At 37.1% G+C, this 9,599-nt stretch overlaps 1 protein-coding gene across 3 annotated transcripts in view; it reads left to right on the top strand.

Annotated features, from left to right (window-relative positions):
- Positions 1-9,599, top strand: part of epha8 (eph receptor A8) — an 85,816-nt gene that overhangs the window by 1,707 nt on the left and 74,510 nt on the right. For all 3 annotated transcript variants that reach the window (XM_025059894.1, XM_008321024.3, XM_017036719.2), the window contains exon 2: positions 1,465-1,595. The gene's annotated coding sequence lies outside the window, so the exon portion shown is untranslated. The remainder of the gene's footprint in view (positions 1-1,464; positions 1,596-9,599) is intronic.

Consider the following 9,599-nt stretch of genomic DNA (forward strand, 5'->3'; position numbering starts at 1 on the left):
CTTTCCAGGTGGTGATGTTTTTTGTTGAAAAGAAGTAAAAGTCTCTAGGACTCTGTATTGGGTTAGATCTTCTTCAAAGGAGACTTTATGAATGCTCACCACTTAGTCAGAATAAGGGAGGAGGACAAGGAGGGCTTCCTGACGTAAGCTTGCAATTTGTAGTAGAAATTCCTCTGATACGGTTATCTGTGCCACCTTTCCTCAGAGGATGATGTTGAATAATCAGCTTAATCCACGTGCCCTTCCTCTTCCAGTCCGTCCTTACAGAATGGCTGACTGCACATCGAGTCATAAAATCTGGCTCTTTCTTTTATCTTACTCTGCCCATTCTCCAGCTTATCAACCCTGTGACTGTATAATCTAAACATCCCTGTCCTCCAAATCCCCCGCTGTTACAAGTCACTGCATTACTGTAGGTCTGTTTTCCACAGCCCCGTGGTCCCCTCCTCCAGACTTCCTTCATCACTCCTTAAAGTGGTCCCTGGGTGGGTGTCACTTTGTCTCTTTATTTCCCCACAATTGTTTTCTTCAGTTAGCATACCAAAGATTGTGTTTGTGCTCTTTTAGTTCAGCAGTCCAGTTTTTAAACCTGTGTTTATTGGACATCTGGACGTCCTGCACATTTGGTACAGTAGGTGAATATTTGGACTGATTTAATCATGACCTGACATCTGGCTCTTCCCCTGGAGCTGGTTAAATGTCTGACTGAAACATTACCGACACTAAGTGCTGGGAAGCTGTCTTGGCTGAAGTGGTGAAATGAAATATGTGTGGGTACTGATTAAATGCATTATGGTCTGTGACACAATGCCATTCAAGTCTTATAGTATAGTATGGTCACTGCTACACACACACATAGATCTATAGTCATATAGACTGTAAATATGTTTTTATTTTATTTGCTCATGATCTACCAGCAAGCACTCCCTTCTACTGGGAGAATCCCAATCTACTTATTGATAACAATGCATCCCTGCGCCCCTCGTGGCCCAACCGTGTAAAACTGAAAGTTTTTTTCGTGCCCTTCAGGTGGTGCTCACGCCCCAAATGTGGGCTGCATTCGAGTACTCAGTCTGTTGGGCATCACAGAATTTCCCCTTTGATAATAGTAATTGTAAGCAAGACAGAGACAGTTTTAATCACAGAAACTAAGATATGGTGTGTTTTTGTTTCTTTTTGTGGAAATAACCACACTGACTGTGAAAAAGCCAATGAGTTGCAGCTTGACAAAAATGTATAATTTATAAATTAAATAAAAGAATTTACATTTTTTCAAACAATGTACTAATAATTTTCTCACTTCATTATAATTTGCAATATAAGCTTTACAGCACAGTGATGTGTGATGTATCAGTATCTGGTGAGCTAGAGAAACTGCTGTGTCATTAGTAGACTGTGTAAAAACAAGAAACCATTTTCTGTATCATTAGAAAAATAATGCTATTTATGCATTTGTTTTTTCAGTGTGAGTCGTTTGAAGAAGCTACCTCCATACCACCACCCAGCTCTGACTTCCACCTTCTACATCAAACAGACTCGAGACCCACCTTGACGTAGCCTAAGTAACTGGGAGATGGTGTTTCCAAGGCAACAAGGTAAGTCAGTCTCACCTCTTAAATTGTGGAGTGTGTGAGAATGTCTGAACCCATCTTCTTGACAGCTGTGGAATGATTCAAAAGTTCTTCATTCTGCATTGGGAGAAAAGTTCTCACACCGCAGAGTGGTGTCCTGGTTATGACTCATCTGCGTGTGGCAGAGAGAAAACTATACAGACTATCTGCCTGAATCTTAAATCTGCAAAGCGAAAAAACGGGAATTGTCGCCACCTACCGGTAAAAACGTGTTCCCCAAATATATATCTCATTGTTTTGGTGGTGGCAGGAAAGGTGGAAATAATTTCTGTATGTGCTCACGTACAGTATTTACATCATGTTCTGAGGTGTTTTGCTGTGTGATGACGTCACTACTGCAAGTAATTTTCCATTCATAACGTCCAGACAGTCATTATGTTAACATATATTATGGTGGTTTTCTATTCAGAGTTATTATCAGTCCCTGCTGGTCCAAACTGTAGAATAGTCATTGTACATATTTCTGGTTTACCCAACCATATGGTGTCTAGTCTGATTTTTTTTTTAAATCAAGAAACAAACAAAAAACAAACAACAAAATACAGATATAGTTTATGATGATATTGCTTATTTCCTACAAAAAGGTAATTAAATTAGATGAATATTCACACACACACACATAAAGTTGTTAGTATTTCTTGTCATGTGTTGGTTCCCTGCATTTTAATATATTTTTTATTAAAATTCAGGCCAAAAATAATTCAGAGGCTTAAAATTGAATAAGAAAAGACAACTAAATGTTTCAAAGTGCAACAGATGAAGGGTCACCTGTTATACTACATATATCTACAGTATATATATATAGAAGAAGTTAATGAAGTGAATCCACATTGTAAAGACCACTCATAGAACTCCTCGTCACTACCACGTGTTCACCTGAAGAGGGCAATGTAAGCCTTCGTTTTGCTCACGGCCCGACCTATCAGGCATAGAGTTAATTCCAGACACTTGAGCCCAAAGTATGTGCATGTGTGTGTGAGAGATTGCTAATGTGTGTGTGTGTGTGTGAAAGCCTGGTGGTGACCTGACTGTGGCACCCACAGTCGCTCGGTGGTTGCGTGACAGTCTGGAATTTGTTCCCACTCAGACAGAGAAAGGAAAAAAAGAGAACAGCGTTGTGGTCGTCCATAAATGGAGCACCTTATCTCGCCTACTGGCACACTGATTGTTCTTACACGCCATCCTCCTCCACTTTGGAGTTGATTCTCTAATTTTCTCTGCTGTTCTCAGATGAGTAGCTGTAGGCAAGGCTGTAGATAACTGGAGCAGGAAACACGGGGAGTGTGAGAGAGATAAATGAGGAAAAGTTGTGTGAGGCTTAACTTAATTCCCAACCTTTGATTTATGTAAAGCACAGTGTGTGTGTGTGTGTGTGTGTGTGTGTGTGTGTACAGGATCTCGTGCCACGGGCAAACACGCAGACAGACTTGAAGACGTTCAGTTTTGTTAAATGTTTGATGAGACAGTCAGGTTGGACCACATTAGTCTGAAATAATTAGGATTTAATGGATATGCTTAAACAGATGTATATTTTGTGATATATTTGCTCTCCATTCTACAGAGTGTCAATATCACATTAATACTGTATAATATATTTCTTCAGTAACATGTGGCCACAGATCAGTATTTAAACTACTGTTTATTTCCTCTCTACGTCACGTAGAAACCTTTTCAGTGAAGATTTCTGTGTAGGCGTAGGATTCTGGGCCAACAGCTTCCAATTCCATGGAACCCTTAATCGCCATCGCCTTTTCATTTAAAATCACATGAGATATTTTGACCGAGTATGAGAAAGTAAAAAAGAAACAACTAAAACTAAATTCACTATTTATAAATTCACTATTTTATAAAGATTTTATAAACTTTACTTTTCATATTTTCCAACCTCACTCATTAAACTAAAACCAACCTAAATACTGTTGAGATGTTTGACAGTGTTGCAACAATTAAACATTTTATAAAGTTTATTTTTCATATTTTCCAACCTCACTCATTAGATCAAAGAGGGAAAAAAATCATGTGTTCTTTAATTAAAAATTTAAAAAGCCAAATATTTGTAATGGCACCAGTAGGTCAACAACTAAACCCTGTAACAACAGCTGACAAATTACAATAACTTGTTGTTAATTTGACAAATATTCACATTTTAAAGGTTAGATAATGTGTATCTTGGAGAAATATCACTGTGCTTTTATAGTATAATAGTGCAGAGTTTTCACACTTCATTTGTTCTAATGTAACTATAGGTTTTTAAGCTGGCCACATGTTTACCTTTGAATTTTGGTTTTCATATTTGCTCTCTATACCAGTTGTTACTAACAGAGTAAGTTTTTTTATTACGTTTGCAATGTTATCCACCATTTTGTAATTAAAATAAAAACAATAACAAAAATAATATCAATAATCAACAACATCGAAATTGATAATATAAAATAAAATAAATATAGATAACATTTATTATTGAAATTCTATTGACGCACACGCTGAATCTGAATCATAACTTTTTAAATTCTGGTTATTCACCTAAAAACATGCATTTGTTGAAAAAAAAAAGACTTTGTTTCATATACTAAAACAATGTACTGTACAAAAGAAATCTACTTTAAATATTCAAACCAAAGACGAAAAGTTGCACTCAAAAAACATTCAAATAAATTTAACTTCAGTGATCAACAAGATAAGGGTAAAAAAAACAAACAAACAAACAAAAAGGAAATATGTAATAAAATATATTCATATTCAATTGTACAGCCTTCTTTTCTCCATTACATTTAGTATTTATAAATATAAATATTTATAAATAAAATATAATCAATTATATTACATTATATTCTCTGCCAATTCTTTATTGTTCATTCATTCAAAACATTTTATATATTTTAATTTGAAAACACTTTTTAAGAGCCATGATTTTAAGATAGTAACACAACAATTTTACATATTTTAATTTGAAAACACTTCTTAAGAGCCATGATTTTAAGATAGTAACATGATAAAAATCTAATAAAAAGTAGAACATGTAAATATAAATATATAAATTAAATATAATATGGCTACCATCCGAGCATGTCAAGTCTTACTAATAAAAAAAAAGTCTTATCATAGTAATGAAGTAAATATAAGTCTACAGAGATGAAAAAATACAGTGAATAAATACAAAAAATAATAAATTCATACAACAATTATATATTCAAATATTTTAATTATGTGTGTACTGATTGAATGAGCCCTGTATTATTTTTATTAATTGCAGTTTTTTACACCTTTGGTGTTTGATTTTACAGGATTTAACACTACACAACAGATAAGTTCAATTAAACAGGTTCACATAATCCTTCTTAGTGACACTGAAAGTCCAGCGGACATTTTCCTTCGCAGTCAGAGAGGAATAGAGAGTGGTTTTTAACCACAAAGTACCTTTAATAATCAACACTGTAAAAACTGCACCTGCTTTAAAACCAATGTCGTATTAATGAAGCTTAAAGTTCATGTCTTGTTATTGTGAATCATTTATACCAGTTGGTCTTAAAATGAAAGGAGCCAAAGGTTTTTCTTTTTATCCCATAAAATATCTACACGAACAAACAAACGAAATAATTGAAAATAAGTTTTCCTAAAGAGCGATATCATAAATCATTCGTTTCATACATAGTTGCAGGTCGGACTTTGGGGATTGTGGTGTGTGTGTGTTCGGGGGCTGGGAGTTCATGATCCCTGAGTTAGAATGGATGTTGAACAACTGACACTGAAGAAAAGACTGTGTTTATGAGGATCACGAAGCCCAAAGGTCTGGCTCTTCATCCTGATTTACACTGTTCTCCCTTTAACTGATGGTTGTTCTTTATAGTCCAGGCATGGCCAACCTGCGGCTCGGGGGCCACATGGGGCAAAAGTTTATGTTTGTGTTTTTTTTTTACGCTATGTCAAGCTCATGACGATGTGGCGTATAATACTTAGGGAAAACCTAAGTATTGATCTTTGCACAGATGATAAGATATATAAGGTATACAGGAAGTTTTAACAGAGTGGGAGAGTTTTATTTTATTTTTGTAAGTGATGGGACAGTTCATCTGTGCTCATGTATATCATGTGGCTCTTTGCAGTAACACAAAAATTGTGGCTCTTAGCCTCTTGACTGGTTTCCCTGTTACAGTCCATTACCAAAATATATATATATTTTTTCTCAGCTATCAAATTAGATAAATTGTTGCTAATCTCTTCACAACAATTAATACATGTAAACATTTATATACTTTATTTGTACTGATTTGCAAAAGTGGGTTATCAAATTTATATCTAACAAGATGTATGTAAAATGTATTTGAGAAGTGGTTTTGTTTAGTTTAGAGCAGTGGTTCTCAAACTGTGGTACGCGTAACACCAGTGGTACGTGAGCGCGCTCTAGTGGTATGCAGGGAAAATTCATATTTTCACATTTACATTTTCAGTTGAATAAATCTGAAACATACCACGTACAATTAATACAACATTTAAACATAAACATCTCTCCTGTGGTGGAGCTAACTACTCAGAGAGATCAGTGTTTTCTCAGGTGGTACAGAGGATAAGAAGTTTGAAAACCACAGGTTTAGAGCACTCAGTAATCTAACAAAAATACTCCAATATTTACAGACGTTGAAAAGCAGCAACAATTACACTTGTCTTGTGTTTTTCAAAGATGCAGAGTTAGAATAGAGTTCTTTCCTTCTGACACCGGACACTGATGTAAACCTGAGATTTGTAAACAAAGTTGGCGATGAGACGCTGGCCCCTGATTTGAAAAGCGGTTTAATATCAGCTGTTGATGGCGGAGAATCCAAACATTAAACGTGTGTAAGAACAGAGGCAGAGTGAGGCGTGTGTTCTTGACAAGTCCTTTCTTTATCTGCGAACCGAGCGGCGCTGCCTGTTGTATGACTTGAAATGTAAATAGGTTAGACATTATTATTCCGCCGTCGTCCCGTACTCTGTTTTTGTGCTGGTGCATATGGCTGTGTCTGTTTAGGCCGGAGGTGGTAGCAGTAGGGAATATGACTATTTGATCAGACTCCCCTCTGTTTTGTGTGAATCTCAGTAGCAGGAGTTCATCTGCGGGACAGCCAGAAACGCTGAGCACATCAGGTACACTTTAGCATTTGGCAGATTTTGGGGAGCCATGAATGTTTATGTGCGTCTGTGTGTGTGTGTGTGTGTGTGTGTGAGAGAGAGAGACAGAGAGAGAGAGAGAGAGAGAAAGAAAGGCAGACAAAGCGAGAGAAGGATAGAGAGAGAGAAAGACAGAGAGAAAGAGACGGAGAGACAGAGAGACAGAGACAGCGAGACAGAGACAGTGTATGCAGCAGTGTGTGAGTCCTGGCATGTGTCTCTTTACTTGTTAGGCTGCTCCATCCCACACATTCAACACCAGAGATATCACTGTGACAGGCCAACAGTAATCCGTGAAACTCCAACACTCCTAAGTAATCTTTATGTGTATATGTGTGTCTGTCTGCAGTGTGTGTGTGTGTGTGTGTATTCCCTGGTTCTTTGTCTGCCTGGTTCACCGCTAGGTGAACCCATGTCCCTGAAAACCCAAATAACACTTTAAAATGCTCCTGTCATCCATAAATCCAGGTAATTATCTTGACACACACACACACACACACACCTCTTCAATGCATAGCATGTTCATCTAAAACACTAATAGGGTCTCAGTTGGGCATTTGAAGAAGGGGGGGGATCTTTGGAAATGAGTGAAACTGTTCCAACTTTTGATGTTAACTTTTCTTAATGAGTTCGGAGCAGGTTGTGACACACAGTGATGATGATAATGACTGAGACCCAGCAGGTCAGGCTGCACATGCTAACACCCTGACATCGACATAATGACATTAATGCAGCAGCAGCAGCAGCAGCAGCAGAGTGATTGGTGCTGAAAGGTTACATTACAGATATATGGTTAAACACTAACTACCAATTCTAAAACCTTACACCAGGGGGTGTCAAACTCAAATTCACAGTGGGACAAAATGAAAAACTGGGACGAAGTTGTATCCAAACTCAACATTTATTGAAAATTGTTCATGTTTTCCCTTCTCTCCAGATCTGTAATGTAGAATTTTTTCACATGGAAACAAACTTTAGTTTTGCATAAACATTGAATCTGGAACAACCAACCAAAGCTGAATGTTATAAACACATGAGAAATTAAATAATAATAATAATTGAAATAAAAAGCACCTCAGTGGTATTTGTTTCCTATTGTGTCTCTTTATCTGTAGCCAATCGAGTTCCTTTTTAATGTAAATGTTTATTCACAGCCCAAAAAAAAAGTGCTGTATTGTAGCGCATACACCACTAATACTACAAATCCTGTCAGTATATAAGAACTATATACTGACAGGCCAACTCTACTTCATTTGATATGATGTCGTAGGACAAATATAATAACACTGCGGGTCACATTTGGCCCCCGGGCCTGAGTTTGAGTACATTCTTGCACCCTGAAAGCCAGACTACAATATGCTAACCGTGCTAACACCCTCCACCTAAGTCCCTTTCCCTTCCACCCTCTGAACCCCCCCCCCCCACCAATAAAACAAGACAAATAAAACCACAAATTGCCTTAACATTAAATCAAACGCTGGGCTCATGTCAGACAGACTGTTCACCAGATCAGACGTGGATCATCTGAATTCTGAAAATAGTTGTACATCAGCTTCAGGGAATTCAAAAAAATGAAGGCAGAGCAAAAAGAAAATCAATTTGTTTGCTGTGGATGACAAGCTCACTAAGTCCCCTCATCATTATTACTCTCAACAGACAAATGCAACTAAGCTGCCTGTCATTTTAATGAAGAAATACAATCCATTAGATGAAATATCAGCACAAATTTACAAAGTAATAAGATGCTGCGACTTCTAAAACCACCGAGAAATAACTCAACTCCTTTGTCACAGTCTAATAGAAGAAGATCAGAGCAACAGGTAAACAGATTAAACAGATTGAACCACTACATATCAGCCAACCACAGACCGACCTGAATTTGACCCAGAAATATAGACCAATGATGTGAGTAGATTTGTGACCGCAGGAAATGATCAACCTGATCGAGTGGCTTTGCCGTCGGGCTTCGTCTGTTTCCCTGAACTCAATTTGACATAATTCATCATCTAATACAGTGGATCTCAATTATCTTCAGTCATGCCCCCCCTTAGGGACAGAAATGTTTTCACGCCCGCCCTCCGATCCACACCCCCGCAAATTGAAATACTACTGAGAACCTGATAACGTGTATATTTTCTCAGTGCACCATGATTGGAAGAGAATTCCTTGAGTTCTTATTCCTGTTTGGATTTGGAATTCTTGGTACCAAAAGTTTAAATCAAAAGCCCTTTTGGTCATTGGCCTCATTTGTCTCATTGATTAATTAAAAAAAATAAAATAAAATGCGATACAAATAACAAATTCAGCATTTTTTTAAAAAGTAAACTTTCCATGAATATTTATGGAAATATTGTTTCCCGGTGGAGTTCGTATTTGTTACAAAAAGGTTTTCTTCATGGTCTCTTAATATCTTTTCAGTAATATATTATTCACCAAAAAAATCCTTCTGCTTATCTCTATTTCAAATTGGAAAAGGCCCCAGTGAGAAGTTCAGTGTGTACTCTACTGTCAGGACTCTGCATAATATGAATTTGTAGCAGATGCAGAATTATTTCCATAGGTGCTGTCAAGGACGTGTGGCGGTGAGTGAGGTGAAACACACAGGCTGGCAAATATATATGAAACAGGTCTCGGTCTGTAGTTTTACTGTAGTAGCGTTCAGTTGAGGTACTGTAAACCAGGGTGACATACAGTACATGTACTACATGATTACTGAGTGAATGAAGTCTTTTAGTGTCTATCACTGACATATTCAAATATTTATCAACGCTGTAACAGTATTCACCCTGAACTGCTCTGGTACAAATACACACGTGTACTGAG

Source organism: Cynoglossus semilaevis, chromosome 11 (assembly GCF_000523025.1).
Source record: "Cynoglossus semilaevis isolate Cse_v1.0 chromosome 11, Cse_v1.0, whole genome shotgun sequence".
NCBI lineage: Eukaryota > Metazoa > Chordata > Actinopteri > Pleuronectiformes > Cynoglossidae > Cynoglossus > Cynoglossus semilaevis.